Source organism: Aythya ferina (genome assembly GCF_964211825.1).
Source record: "Aythya ferina genome assembly, chromosome: 12".
NCBI classification, from domain to species: Eukaryota; Metazoa; Chordata; class Aves; order Anseriformes; family Anatidae; genus Aythya; species Aythya ferina.
In genome coordinates this window covers 8,584,652-8,599,567 of record NC_140308.1, presented here as the reverse complement: position 1 = coordinate 8,599,567, position 14,916 = coordinate 8,584,652, and the positions used below count along the sequence as shown (strand labels likewise).

The window sequence follows — 14,916 nt, the reverse complement described above, 5'->3', positions numbered from 1 at the left end:
TGCAGGGTAAACATTTTTTTACTTTAAGTGCATGAATGAAATCTAAGCATTAGCTTTCTGCTCCATGTGGTAAGCTGAGTCTTACTCTGAAGACCTGTGAACTGAAAAAGAATAAGTAAATTCATGAAAGAACTATTCAATGAAAATTGGCTAAATCCTGCAAATCCACAACCTCAACATGCCCAATATTACAATGATTCATACACTGTGCAGGCATAGTAGGATGAAAATTTATTAAATTTCCCTTAGAGAGTATAACTGGAATCACTCTTTCCCTGTATCAGTTTGACCCAAACAGGTTTAGTAGGTTCTTAGTTCTCTAAGAAATTTTGTCCCCATAGGGAGCTTTCCTGCTTACAAACAGTTAATTCCACCCACTTCATGTCTTTCATTGGAAGAGCCAAAATATCAATAAGTCTGTCTGTACCGCAACAGAGCAATTAATATTTGTGTGATAATGACATACCCAGTTGTTTGTACAGAGCTTTTTGCAAAGCGTGAAACACCTGACAGATTTTAGCGGTAAACACTATGACTATGAATACTCTGAATTGTAACAGATGGGAGAGAAAAGGTTAAGCTGAGGCAATTCAAATCTCCTTTGATTCCTCACACCCATCTGCAAATGGTGAGTGCTGCGGCAAGGGGAAAAGCATGGTTTGCTGAACCTGCACCAGGACCAGCTTGCTCTGCTTAGGGAGACATTTGCGGCAGTTATTCATTGGCTGCTACCCTGTGGACTGACCAACAGACTCCATCAAGCTCATTGGCACACAGCGCAAATATTCATCACTTGGCCAAGGTACAATTTATTAAAACATATCAATTAAATTACCTGATGTCCAATATGATGTGAATTTTACAGCAGTATCTCATTATGCTACAAGTTCTCTTTATTTCCACATTGAAAATCTCAAGGTAATCACAGGAAGAAAAATAACCAACCATATAAACAAATATTATCTTTTACAACCACAAATAGATTGCATCCCTAAAGCTGAATTACTGTGCATCTTATTCTGCATTATTTTGCGCAATTACTTCTTTGATTACCAGTGTGATAATGCTGAGATGAGTTTTCAACCTTTCAGAATTAGACCTTTATACACAAATATGTTTTGGAGAATAGCAAATGATTTAATAGTGCATACATAATAGTAGCAGTAAAAATTGTAGCAGTCCTATAATTGAGCTAATGGAGAATCTGATGGAAAGACAAGATAACAAAGGAGAAACAATGCAGTAAAAATTGCTTCACTTTGAATCCAAATGGTAAAAGTAGCTTGAGAAGCCTAGGATTTCACGTGCAGCTAGTTTCCGAAATGAAATATTCTAATATAATAAAAAGACATTAAGTAACACATGACTAAAGAGAAAAGAAAAAAGACAAGAATATTCCACCTAGACTGTCATTTTTTAAAAATTACTGCTATCAGGAGGCTTTCATAATTTTGGAAAACTTGTTTGAGAAGTTGTTCTTCTCCACATAAGAAAAGTGTCTTAAAGTGCATGAAATTCTTCATCTAGTGAGAGTAATTGGAAAGGTTCCTGAGCATGCAAAAAATATAAAATAAAGATGCCTGATTAGAGATGACAAATTGGATGTTGGATATCAGTAATGAAAGCTACTGTAGATAATGTGCAGCAGAAAAACTGTCTCTTGTGTGATTTTCATATTAAAATATAAAAACTCCTCCTTTCATTATTTCTCTTAACATTTCCAATTGTCTTTATTATTTTGTTTCTTTTATGCAGTGGATTAAAGTTTTATGGCACTGGGGGCAAATCTTTCTGTCCTTTTATAAATAATGCCACTAGTCTGAAGAGAGAAACAAGCAAACAAAGCACAGACTGGCCATTACATAAGCTGGTTTTGAATATTGCTTCATTGTACTTCTGCTGAATAGTCTGAAGACAGTTTTTGCTATTGCCAAACCTTTTGGAGATTTGACTTCAATTTGCAAATCATGTAATTGTTGAAAAAATAGTAATCTGTGTGTTTGCTTGGAGGGGCAGAGGACAACAAAGGGAATGAGAGGTGTGTGCCAGGGATGGTGTTAATATAAATGGTCTGTAGTCAAACCATTAATCTACATCCTTGAAAACATGATCTTCTCCTAAATATAAGGAATGAAATTTTGTGCACATATGCAATGATCACAGAATCACAGAATCACAGAATTTTCTAGGTTGGAAGAGACCTCAAGGTCATCGAGTCCAACCTCTGACCTAACGCTAACAGTCCCCACTAAACCATTTCCCTAAGCTCTACATCTAAACGTCTTTTAAAGACCTCCAGGGATGGTGACTCCACCACTTCCCTGGGCAGCCTGTTCCAGTGCCTCACAACCCTTTCAGTGAAGAAGTTCTTCCTAACATCTAACCTAAAACTTCCCTGGCTCAACTTACGCCCATTCCCCCTCGTCCTGTCACCAGGCACGTGGGAGAACAGGCCAACCCCCACCTCGCTACAGCCTCCCTTGAGGTACCTATAGAGAGCGATAAGGTCGCCCCTGAGCCTCCTCTTCTCCAGGCTGAACAAGCCCAGCTCCCTCAGCCGCTCCTCGTAGGACTTGTTCTCCAGGCCCCTCACCAGCTTTGTCGCCCTTCTCTGCACCCGCTCAAGCACCTCGATGTCCTTCTTGTAGCGAGGGGCCCAAAACTGAACACAGTACTCGAGGTGTGGCCTCACCAGAGCTGAGTACAGGGGGACGATCACCTCCCTAGCTCTGCTGGTCACACCGTTCCTGATACAAGCCAGGATGCCGTTGGCCTTCTTGGCCACCTGAGCACACTGCTGGCTCATATTCAGCCGACTATCCACCATCACTCCCAGGTCCTTCTCTGCCTGGCAGCTCTCCAACCATTCCTCTCCCAGCCTGTAGCTCTGCTTGGGGTTATTGCGCCCCAGGTGCAGGACCCAGCACTTGGCCTTGTTGAACTTCATGCAGTTGACCTCAGCCCATCGGTGCAGCCTATCCAGATCCTCCTGCAGAGCTTTCCTACCCTCGAGCAGATCGACACACGCACCTAACTTGGTGTCATCTGCGAACTTACTGAGGGTGCACTCGATGCCCTCGTCCAGATCATCGATGAAGATATTAAAGAGGACCGGCCCCAGCACCGAGCCCTGGGGGACGCCACTAGTGACTGGCCTCCAACTGGACTTGACTCCATTCACCACAACTCTTTGGGCCCGGCTATCCAGCCAGTTTCTAACCCAACGAAGCGTGCGCCAGTCCAAGCCAAGAGCAGCCAGTTTCTTGAGGAGAATGCTGTGGGAGACGGTGTCAAAAGCCTTGCTGAAGTCAAGGTAGACCACATCCACAGCCTTTCCCTCATCCACCCAGCGCGTCACTCTGTCATAGAAGGAGATCAGGTTCGTCAGGCATGACCTGCCTTTCATAAAGCCATGCTGACTGGGCCTGATCGCCTGCTTCCCCTGCAAGTGCTGCATGATGACTCTCAGGAGGATCTGCTCCATGAGCTTTCCTGGCACTGAGGTCAAACTGACAGGCCTGTAGTTTCCCGGGTCTGCCCTCCGGCCCTTCTTGTAGATGGGCGTCACGTTTGCTAGCCGCCAGTCGATTGGGACCTCCCCCGATAGCCAGGACTGCTTATAAATGATGGACAGTGGCTTGGCCAGCTCCTCTGCCAGTTCCCTCAGTACCCTTGGGTGGATCCCATCCGGCCCCATCGACTTGTGCACATCTAAGTGCCGTAGCAGGTCACCAACCAGTTCTTCATGGATAATGAGGGCCACATCCTGCTCCCCATCCCCTTCCACCAGCTCAGGGTACTGAGTATCCAGAGAACATCCGGTATTGCCGCTAAAGACTGAGGCAAAGAAGGCATTGAGCACCTCCGCCTTTTCCTCATCTCTTGTAACTAAGTTTCCCCCCGCATCCAGTAAAGGATGGAGATTCTCCTTAGTCCTCCTTTTTGTGTTGATGTATTTATAGAAACGTTTTTTGTTATCTTTAACGGCAGTAGCCAGATTGAGCTCCAGATGAGCTTTGGCCTTCCTAATTTTGTCCCTGCACAGCCTCGCTACTTCTTTAAAGTCCTCCTTAGTGGCCTGCCCACTTTTCCAAAGCTTATAAACCCTCTTTTTCCTCCTAAGATCAAGCCACAATTCTCTGTTGAGCCAGGCCGGTCTTCTTCCCCGCCAGCTCGTCTTTGGGCACATGGGGACAGACCGTTCCTGCGCCATTAAGACTTCCCTCTTGAAGAGCGCCCAGCCTTCCTGGACCCCTCTGCCCTTCAGAACCGCCTCCCAAGGGACTCCACCAACTAGTGTCCTGAGCAGCTCAAAGTCAGCCCTCCGAAAGTCCAATACAGCGGTTTTACTGGTCCCCTTCCTGGCCTTGCCAAGAATAATGATGCTTGTATTTGAGCTACAGTTTTCTGTACTGTTACGTGAGCATACAGATCAGGTGCTGTTCTGCTCCCACTGCTGTGAGGAGAGTGCAGCAATGTTCTGCAGGCAGCCACGGACTGCTCAGCCTGAGGTGCTCTGTTTGGGACCTGTAATCAAACTTGTGGCTCCTCACACTCTTTCAAGGTGCACATGTCCTATGCACTGGTCACCTTTATACAAGGATGCTCAGTGGTTGCTGGTTTAGACAGGTACCATAGACTTCAGCTCCCCTATCTGCTTCTCCAGTTCCAGAACAACGTGCAGTTACAACTATGTGTGAGGACAGCAAACATGCTTTTGGGTTTAATACTCTTCTACCCTTATGTAACAAGAATTAACATATGGTGCAAGTTGTTCCAGTGACTTCAGGTCTCATATGGCATAAAAATGTCAAAAAGCACTTTCTCTTGCAAGTTAAGCAACATTACTCTGTCATCAGGTTCAGCTTGGCAAATATGCTATGCTTTTTCAGAGCTGCTCTGTACGTACCTGCAGACAGAACAGCCACCAGCCTATGTGCAGTTTCACTTGTGGTTAGAAATGCAGCGGGGGCCTTCAGTACAGCACGGCCATCATCTTCCACCGGTGGGACTTGTCACTGAGCACGACAAAATAACGGTGTGTGAACACAATACCATCTGACATGGCTTCAGCTTTAAAGAAATGGATCGTTTTGATAACAGCAGGTAGAAGTAAGAAATTACCCATAAAACACTGCTAAACACTGCTGCTGCCTGAAGGTTGAAGTGCTGTGTGCAATGGGTATTAGTTTGCCAGAAGCACCCCTAGTTAAACACCACAGAAATTATTGGAATACTTTTGAAATCACACTAAGGATCTAAACAAGTGAAAACATTCCATAAACCTTCCACCCACATATGTCAATTCAAATGCTCGACTTTTCTTCAGGTATTTATTTAAATAGGCATGAAAAGGAAAGGTACACAGCTCCATTCTAATACCACTCAAAATGAATGCATTGTTGGAATTTTAGAAGTAAAGAACTCATTCTGCCTTTACGTTAATCTTATTGAATGGCTGAGAAGTCATTTTATGGTAACTTATTATCACTGAGGTGAAATTTTGCTGTCCAAAGAGGCCAAGATTATATTGTTGACTATTTTTCATAAATTCAAGTGAAGACTTGCAGACATGGACTTCATGTGCTGGTGCTTGTTATATCTGTGCTAGCTGAAATACAAGAGAAATTCATTCTACTATGGACCAAAAATAATACTGAAGTGCTGGGTGGAGTGACACATCTCGTTATGTCACCCATGCTCAGTAGGATGGGAGCAAACTAATGAAAAGCAAGTAAATAAAAATTATGTAAAATGCAAAGGAAAAAAGCAGATACTTTTTTTTTTTTTTTTTTAATCTTTTCCTTCCCTTTGAGAAAATCCCTGTCATATGGCATGCTGTGCACGACAAGCAGCACTTCAGTCCATCTTGACCGCAGCTGTGGAGATCTGGCACATAGGTGTTTGTATCTGCTGGATAAGCAATCACGTATCTTTTGTAAAGATTACCCTTCGCTACTTCGTAGTGAAGTGTTTTCATGCCTACTGGCACAAACAACCAAAATAAATCCTCTTCAAAGAGGATCAGTGATAGCAGCGGAGGCAACACTGCCACGTCCATCCCCCAAATGAAGCAATAAGAAAGTCTGCATTCCCTATAGGAACCAGAGACAGCTTGTTTGGACTGGTTTGGTCTGAGCTATAGAAACACAGTACCTGCAAATACATCAAGTGAGGGATTCCCAGAGCTCCTGGTGCAGAGGAGAGGCTGAGGAGAGAAATACTTTTTAGATAGCTTTGTCACAATTGCTTTCCTCAAAAAATCATGTGCCTCAAAACATTGCCTTCATCCAGGTGTATTGTCTGACAAGACGTTCATTAAAAATGAAGCCTTTCCTACTTAAACAATTTTGAAAATTGCAGTAGAAAGCTGTCTAGAGCTGCAGCGATCACAGTAGCCATTTCTGCTTGCATTGTTCAAGCACTTTTAGAGATAAGGAGCATCCTTTAAAGCAGTTAAGAATTTAGGCACGTCCATTACCAGTTCACAGGTGACACCTGAGCATCTGAAAATCACCCTGATCCCACTGCAAGTGTTTTGAAGTCCTGCTGCCAGTGATGGACAGGGAACAGCACTGATACTGCTAACAGGGTCTCATGACACTTTCAGGTTGTTTGTTAAACCCCATCAAATGAATAAAAACCTGGGTAAATATCTCTATGTGACTGAATGATTTTTAAATATATATATTTTATATTAGGATGTTTTGCTTTAATTACATTATTTCAAAATGCATCAACAAATTCGACAGTATTTTGCATGTTAGCACAGTATAGGTACAGAGTATAAAATGTATTGTATGTTCTTTATTTATGCACAATCCAAAAGAACAGGAATGCCCCACAGCCTTACTTTGATTTAATACCTTGAAACAAGGGAACTGACCAATAACATTCAATAACTTAAATGGCCGTGAGTCACCAAGAGACATCAGTTTGAGATTTTCTGGTCTAGTACACACAAATCAATGAATAATAATAATAAATAAAAAAAAAAAGAAAAAAAAAAAGAAAGCAACATACACAAGAAAACAGTTAAGGAGTTTTGTTGTTGTTGTTGTTTTTTCTCAGCTAAAATAAATACTTACGATTTTGCTCTGTTTACTTGTGGGTTGTTTTTTTTTCCAATATACTCAGATAATAAATAAAATGTCCAGGAATAGTATTTCAAGACTGGAAGAAAATTTATACCTTTTCATGAAGAATATTGCTAATCACTACAGAAAGCATTCAGTCAAAGAATATCTTATTAGTCAAAGAATATATTTGCTGGGATATAATTTTTTTCTCCACAAATAAACTGTCTTATTTTGTTCTCAGAATGATTCACGGCATTTTTTAATAACTAAGTATTTGATCGTAACTGGAAGGCACTGTCTTTCCTGCCTGATGTGTAAATTGTTATTAATCTGAATCAATAATACCCAGCACCATAAGGTGGGACACCTAAATTCATGGAGTTTTTCAAGATTAACTTTTCAACGTACAGACCATTTACACTGGTTGCCTAAATAGGGATCTGCCTGTAAGCATAGTGATGTTTTGAAACATCTGAGGTTTTGAAAAAATACTTATGTTTCCCATGAACTAGAACCCCACACTGAAAATACCAGCATCATATTGTGAAGCCATTTAAAACATTATTTCTACAGCCTCACAACAGTGACCCTAACTTTACTAACAGTGTAGCAATTGGAAAATGCACAAAGGGCATACTGAACACTACAAGCAATTAAAGCAGATAGTTTTGCATATATCCTTTTTATTTTTAATAGTTTTTAAAAAATATTAAGACAGAAGAGCTTGTAAATGTGTTTGTTATTTTAACTTGTAGAAAAAAATCTTTAAAAAAATGTAATCATTAATCATTACTGATAATCTGCAGAAATACAAGGTAAAATTTTTGAGCAAAATAATAAATAAACAAAGCAAGCACTTATTCTATGTGTTACTGCCATAAAGGATATAATTATAATGTTTACTTTGGCTTCAATGGCCATTAAACAACATTGTCTACTTTGGTTTAGGTTTTTGACACCTCTGTCTTCTCTTTCAGAAATAAGTATTACATAATCACAAAAATTAAGATTGTTTTTACGGATAGTACATGTCCCTGTGGGATACCATAGTATAATACTCTCTTTATCATTTAATTCACCTGAATTAGTATGACTTACTGTTTTTAAAGTAAAAATGCTTGAATGTCTGTGGTACCATGAAGTTGCATCCACAATTTCTCATGAAGATGTCAGAAGGACATGTCTCCACTAAAAATGAAAGAGCCTGCGGGGAAATAAAAGGGAACAGAACTGAATTTCACACTAAGCTGTTCTTGCTTTGTCTGTTATTCCCCTCCATATTCAGATGTGACCATATAACCTTGCTATTAGATTGATCTCTGTCATTTGTTGTATGTTTAAAATCTTTGCAATTGTGATACAGAATTACTGCACAGATGCTGGGCTGAGATGGAGGTTAATAAAAAAAGAAAACACTGCCTGAAAACAGATGTTTGGATTTTGAAGCACAAATATAGCTGACTCTCAGCAGATAAGCCCAGATTTCACCAAGTCTAAGGGATAAGAGACCAACATTCCTCCTTTAATCTGATTTGGTATACTCACCAGTATTCAGATAAGATAAAAGCATAAAAGATCAAAGTCCATTCTTTTGAACGATTAGTCAGTGGCTTTTTATTTTCTCCTAAAATACTTGGAACATCTGTGTATCTAATAGGAGGCAAATCTCATCTATTGTAGGGATTCTAGGATTTACTAACAGTTGCTTGTTTAAAAAATAAGGTGGTTGATAACAGTTATGTATAGAGTTGAGTTTCAATGACTTTTCATTAAAATTCTACAAACTAATTAAAGCCTACAAGAAAAATATAAATCTCCAAAGTTAGGAATAACACATGGTTAATAGGCATGAATTGGCTATAACTACCAGGATAAACCAGAAGTCTAGTTTTAAGTAGCTACTACCTTTCTAGGATACAAGAGAAAACTCACCTGAAAAAGTAAATAATTAAAATTATAATTAATATACATTGTACCCATGTTCTTATTAGTCTCTTTCACGTATTTTTCCCACTAGCTACTGCAAAAATGCAATTAATAGCAATTATGTGACATGCAAGAGAGCAACTTATGATGTAAACACTAACAAGTTTTCCAGATCATCAACACTGAGCTTAAAAAGAAGTAAAAACAACCTTATGGCACCATCCCAAATGCACACAATTCTGTCAAAATAGACTGAGATTTGGGCAATGCACTGGAAAACCAACTCACTGTGGTGGTATAGACGATGGTTTGTTCATGGCATGCAAGGTAATTGAAACAAAAATAAGTTCCTAAAACACTTATAATGTGAGTACATTAAACTAGGTGTCCGCCAATGAAGGGGGAGGAGCTGATTTCTCTTTTGCTCATTTTCAAGCAGCACCTTAACAGATGTATTTTTAATTTTCAACAGTTTTCATGTAATTTGCAAAATTATTATACAGAAGAGTATTTGACATCGAATACACGATTAGTGACATTGATAAATATAAAGACTATTAATTAAACGTCTACTTGCTAAGTGAATGATTAGGAATTGTATTTCTACACTTTCAGCAATGTTCAAAAACTAGAGGACACTAAGTTAAGCAGAAGTGGGATCAAGCGCTACATTACCAGTGCTATTATGCAGTTTGCCAATACTCCAAAAAACAAGGAAATAAGGTTAATTAATCACTTAAGGTAATATATGCAAGTAGCACCAATACCACCATTTTATGCATAGGTGCATGTTCTAGAATAATTACAGTAAGATGGAACACGCTCCTTGCAGCACAGATTGTTAGAGACTGATAAAGATAATACCACCACATCTTCAGTGCTCTCTTTACTACACTGCTGTTTTATGGAAAGCAAACAGCAGGATTTTATGGATGGCTGTATTAATACATTATTGATACATTCCATAAGCTACAAGAAAAATAAGGATGCTCTGAAATTCAGTTAAGAATGAATTTGGTCGGTTTATTCCAATAATTACCGTTCCCCAACTTTTGTGCCATCTGTGCATGCTGCACAGGAAAACCAACATCAATTAATAAAGTGACTGCTGGAGTAGAGGCTCTAATGGCATCTAGCTGCTGGGGATCCCGCCCAGTGAGGACTCCTGGGCAGATGCCTGCTCTGCGTTTGCTTTTCCTTGGGTTGCAGTTCTGATGTCTTTGTTGTAAGGGTCTATAGAGAAACATAAAGTGAAATAATCAGTTATTTTGCTAAATAAATGAGAAGCAAATCCACTGACATTGTTATGGGGCTAATGTAAAAGGAGTGTGAAAATGGGAGTATCCACTCATCTGTGTTCTGTTTTGCCTGAGATCACCAACCCAAAAGCTTGCCAGTGGGCTTTTAAATAAGTATTTTGCCATTTCACTGATATCTTGATCTACTTTCTACATTTATTTAGGTGCCTCTTGTCAGTATTTCTGGGCTCTGTCAACGTAAGACCCTGATAGATAAGGTTGGACTCTTATATCACACTCCAAACACCAAAGAAAGTCAACCTCTAGAAATATCAGGGTTTCAGGAGCCCACAAATGCTTATCCACTTAAATTCCTATATAAAATGGAAAGGGAAATGTATAGATAATGTTCACTTCCAAAAATAAAATAAAATAAAATAAAATAAAATAAAATAAATATGGAGGTGTAGACAGAATCACAGAATCACAGAATTTTCTAGGTTGGAAGAGACCTCAAGGTCATCGAGTCCAACCTCCAACCTAACGCTAACAGCCCTCCACTAAACCATATCCCTAAGCTGTACATCTAAGCGTCTTTTGAAGACTTCCAGGGATAAAACCAGCAAAATAGCTGATCTCACTAAAGTAAGAGGATGCTAACAGAAGACCTACTACTGCCCTTCTTCAAACATAGTTGTTGCCAGCATAGCCCCCAGACAACCCCAACAATATGTAGTTGTCTAGCTTGGCCATTTCTATGGGTAACCTGCTTGTAATTAGGCACTTTTTTGTGGATATCACATTTCCATGTCACTGGCCTTTCTTCTCCCTTCAGTTTTTCTTTTATATTTTCCATATGATTTAATGAGGCCTCAACTTTTTCCTTTAAAGCCAAATTAAGTGTTAGAAATTTTATCATCCACAGCAAGCCTCACAGTTGTCAACAGTATGACGAGAAAGCCTCAGTTCTTATAAATGGCGATGTGACACTCAGCAAGAACCCTCTTCTAAATGGCAGTTTGTATTTTATTCTCATTTTTATTAACCTAAAAAAGCCACAACAAAGAGCATGGTTATTGAGATAAGCAAGACTGGGGCTGAGTACACTCTCTGGTGACCCCCCCCCCCAGGATGGCCACCCTGTGGGGATGCTTGAGCTGGACCTGGTGGGGTGGGACCAGCAATGTGGGGACAGGGCCATGCAGCACTGACATCCTTCGTGCCCAGATGCCGCCTGCTCCCAGCATGGAGGAGAGACTTGCCAGAGCACTGTCTGTAGAGTGCATGGCCACCAACCCAGCAAGCGAAACCCCAGCAGTGAATGAACACTGCCTACCAAAAATGGAGTCTTCCTCAGGAACCACGATTCTTTACCTAAGAGTGCAGATTCAGGGTTTGGGTGCTCCGCCAGTCAGACTGATACTCATGTCCACCTGTAAGCCCTAGAATGCTTTCACCAGTTAAGGTATGTTTGTCTGCAGTGATAATCACATGCCAGGTGTGAAGAAGAGCCATCACATCCACAAAGCCTATATTTCATATGCTGTCCAAATGGCCAATATTTCTCCTAAGCAAAATTTAGAATTGTGTGTTAAAGCAGGTTTCATTTCTAGAGGTATCTCCATCCCATGTGCTGGCAAGGTAGAAAAGGATCTCGTAAAGTCATGTCCCTGCCTAACACAGGAAGAGAATGGATCTGTTTCATTGTGTCACACTCGTTCAATGTGTGTTTTGAGAGCAGATCAATAAAAGAGGTCTGCAATCTCTCTCATACATGGTAATATTCAATCTACTACTTGTGAACTATTAAACAGTGAGAATGGAGTACATAATCCTTCTAATTTTAACAGTACTTTTAGAATAAAAATATATGGAGCAAAACCACACTGCTTTAAATTAGTAAACCTAAATATTTACTTTACATAACCTGTTATTTAATATACTGTGCACTAGGCAAATACCCTCTTTAAAGTTATGCTTATAAATCATCAAAAGGAATAGCTAATACATATCAATCATATACTAAAAAATGCATTTAAACCTGTAATTTGTAAACCTATGTAAACTCAGTATATACTTAACCAATACTAAATATATGTATATGCGATTCTTAGAGAATTTTATAACTGAATTAACTACGTGCTGTAATGGAACATTACAAAAGGAATGAAATATATGCCATATATTCATATGCGAGCTATTACATTAGAGTTGCAATTCAAAGAATAGCCTGAAAATCTAAATTAAATCTGACATCTCATTCTTTCTTTACACTTTTTTCAGCATTAATTTTGAATTTTCGTGTCTCTGTCCTTAGAAGAAGCTTAATGGGGAATATTACCTACAAATAGCTTTTGATGTTGCATTTCCTTCAAAATTGGATTCATCAAAAAATGCAAAAATATATTTATTTTTGCTCTGGAACAAGTTAAGAACAAGTTTTTGGAATGAGTATTTCTCACTAAACTAGTGAAAGAATTTTTTTCTTTACATTATATTTTAATATTCACATTTTGCATATTGTGAATGGTTTAAAGGACATTTTAAAGTAAACAGGTTAAAATCAAAAATGTAACATCCTAAGCAACCATAGCCAAAAATTCCTTGGCAAGTCTGGGTTAATATAAACTATGATAGATAATCATGTTAGTGAGAGTCAGAATAAAGTATTTGTTATATAAAACACACATACACTAGAAATTATCTGCAAGCATATAAGGAAGAATTTTCTGGCTTTGCTTTTCTCTGTGGTTTCATGGCCTGGTGCAAACTTTCATTGCATTTTAGTACGTTGAGTGATATTATTACTTACTTTGGTTTACACCTTGAACCTTGCATGAGACCAACCATATTAGAATCTGATGTCATACTCAAGTTCACTGAAAGATGAATAAACTTTCACTTAACTGTCAAAACTAGTCCTAGTTTTAAGTTTCCTGTTGTAATCCCTGTCTGGCACTAATCTAAATATTTAATTACTTGTTCTGTTAATAACAGCTTACAGTCTTAGAGAAGTGGACTATACACTTGAGTATGCAATGCTGTTACTTTCTAAATTAGAAAGCAATCCTATGATCTGCATGAAATTAAATTTACTTTTAATGTACTTTTAACCAAAATCTTTCATCAGGGATCTCATATATTGAATGCTTTAATTTTACTTTCTCTACCCTTTCCAGCATACTTGCATTAATCTTTGTCTCCTAGAAGAAACATGGTTGCTAAATTTCACATTATCTTGAGTGTGTCACTCCAGCTGCTATATATCTCCATTCTACCTTATCAAAGCCAAAATTACAGTTCTTTCCTTTGCTCTTTTCATAAATTTTCACCTTGCTACTTACATTATCTGCCTCTTCTAATTTCAAAAACAGGTCTGCTACCAGCTCCCCTCTTTTTATTTTTAATTTTGTGTAAGTTCTTGGTACACTGAGCCAGCTGCATGAAATTGGTTAACTTTCTGTTCCTCTAAGTTTCTTTCCACTATAGCTAACCTAAGAACATTGAAATATAGGTGACATTTTATTCTGCTTCTCTCCTTTTATTTCTAGACTGCAAACACCAGGATTTATTGGATGTTGCCAAACACATTTTAGGTGCTACTGTAAAACAAAATGATTCATTGATTCAGCAAACACTTACAGCAAAATGATTCTTCAGAGCATTTTCAAATGGCAGCCTTTCCTTCAGGGTGAACACGTACTCTGAAGAACATCGACAAAAACACAGAAAATAGTGTGTATTGTATGTGCACATGCATACATACAGACACATCATACTTAGAAAAACATGGACAACTAGATAGCCTCGTATGACAGGCTTTTGAGGAATGCTACTGCATGATAGCACTCTCCGATTCCCATTTCTCTAAGATAGGAATCAGCATGCCATTTAGAGCATTTTCAGAGACATGCATTTCCAGGGAGACACTCGACAGGATTCCTGGTGATGCAGCAACATTGTGATGTGGATAGAATTGATTTACCGATTAATAACTGAGCTACCCAACATTTCTTTGCAGTGATCAGCTTTAATATATGAAAATACATGGACTGTGGAAGCAAAATATGAAGCAGAGAGCTTAATGACTTGTGTTTTAAAATGTAGACTCTTGCCTCTTCAGCAGTGTTTGACCCACAATTTGTATACGTAACCTTTACTAATAAAGCTAATAAATGACCAATTGCCACCATTGTCATCCATTGCTACACAGAATAAAACAGGACATGTGGCAAGGGGAGCTGCCAGAGACAGTGAGGAATAGGGGGATGTAAGTCAAAGGCTGTGTTTCCAGAACAAAAGAAAAGATTTTGTGTGCTCAAGTACAGTGATTTAAGATCATTTAACCACAAGGCTAAATAGTTACTAATATTTACTAAATTATTACCCATTCCTCACAATGTCCCATCCCCTAGGCAAGGTTAGCAATCCCATAACAGAGCTGCAGACAGAATTTGTCAATCTACTTTCTCTGAACAGCCAACGCCTGATTTTCTATTTTTGCTAGAGCTGGGTCAGCCTCCTTCGCAGGGAAGGAGCGGAACGGCACATGCCAGCCTGCAGCCAGCCCTGCAGCAGCACTAGGCACACACCGCAGCAGCCTGGTATGGAGCTGGGAGCTGCTGCAGCTGGACGTCTGTCACAGAGCACAGTGAGTTGGGCTCAGTCCTATT

The 14,916-nt window shown here is 39.3% G+C and overlaps 1 long non-coding RNA gene across 6 annotated transcripts in view; it reads right to left on the bottom strand.

Moving 5' to 3' along the window:
- The window catches only part of LOC311443514, a 118,223-nt gene that overhangs the window by 50,049 nt on the left and 53,258 nt on the right, over positions 1-14,916 (bottom strand). For 5 of the 6 annotated variants that reach the window (XR_014697297.1, XR_014697298.1, XR_014697299.1 and 2 more), the window contains 5 exons: positions 13,886-13,947; positions 10,045-10,238; positions 8,178-8,283; positions 6,157-6,208; positions 4,910-5,018 (listed from right to left, as the gene is read on the bottom strand). This is a non-coding gene — a long non-coding RNA (uncharacterized lncRNA). The remainder of the gene's footprint in view (positions 1-4,909; positions 5,019-6,156; positions 6,209-8,177; positions 8,284-10,044; positions 10,239-13,885; positions 13,948-14,916) is intronic. The other variant, XR_014697300.1, reaches the window with a different exon arrangement.